This window comes from Hippocampus zosterae, unplaced genomic scaffold (assembly GCF_025434085.1).
Source record: "Hippocampus zosterae strain Florida unplaced genomic scaffold, ASM2543408v3 HiC_scaffold_84, whole genome shotgun sequence".
Classification (NCBI taxonomy): Eukaryota; Metazoa; Chordata; class Actinopteri; order Syngnathiformes; family Syngnathidae; genus Hippocampus; species Hippocampus zosterae.
Window position 1 is genome coordinate 107,501 of NW_026262966.1, and position 1,102 is coordinate 108,602.

Genomic DNA, 1,102 nt, shown 5'->3' on the forward strand with positions numbered 1-1,102 from the left:
CTCCGGCCCTTGGTACCTCCCGGCCGACCCCTGGTACCCCCGCCCATTGAAATGAATGGGGGAATTTTTTTATTTTCCCAATTCGACCAAGAGGCCTCCTCCCCGGCCACGCTCGGCCTCCGGGCCGGGCCGGGGCTTCGCCCACGGTACCTCCGGCCCTTGGTACCTCCCGGCCGACCCCTGGTACCCCCGCCCATTGAAATGAATGGGGGAATTTTTTTATTTTCCCAATTCGACCAAGAGGCCTCCTCCCCGGCCTCGCTCGGCCCCCGGGCCGGGCCGGGGCTTCGCCCACGGTACCTCCGGCCCCCACCACCTCCGCGGGCCGCGTTCCAGCGCTATTCACCCCGGCCAAGAGCCCTCTTTCCCGGGCAAAGCTCCGCGGCCGAGCCGGCCCTGGCTTACCCCTGGTACCTCCCGGCCGACCCCTGGTACCTCCCGGCCGACCCCTGGTACCTCCCGGCCGACCCTTGGTACCTCCCGGCCGACCCTTGGTACCTCCCGGCCGACCCCTGGTACCCCCGCCCATTGAAATGAATGGGGGAATTTTTTTATTTTCCCAATTCGAACAAGAGGCCTCCTCCCCGGCCACACTCGGCCTCCGGGCCGGGCCGGGGCTTCGCCCACGGTACCTCCGGCCCCCACCACCTCCGCGGGCCGCGTTCCAGCGCTATTCACCCCGGCCAAGAGCCCTCTTTCCCGGGCAAAGCTCCGCGGCCGAGCCGGCCCTGGCTTACCCCTGGTACCTCCAGGCCGACCCCTGGTACCTCCAGGCCGACCCCTGGTACCTCCCGGCTTACCCCTGGTACCTCCCGGCCCACCCCTGGTACCTCCCGGCCCACCCCTGGTACCCCCGCCCATTGAAATGAATGGGGGAATTTTTTTTATTTTCCCAATTCGACCAAGAGGCCTCTTCCCCGGCCTCGCTCGGCCCCCGGGCCGGGCCGGGGCTTCGCCCACGGTGCCTCCGGCCCCCACCACCTCCGCGGGCCGCGTTCCAGCGCTATTCACCCCGGCCAAGAGGCCTCTTTCCCGGGCAAAGCTCCGCGGCCGAGCCGGCCCTGGCTTACCCCTGGTACCTCCAGCCCGACCCCTGGTACCT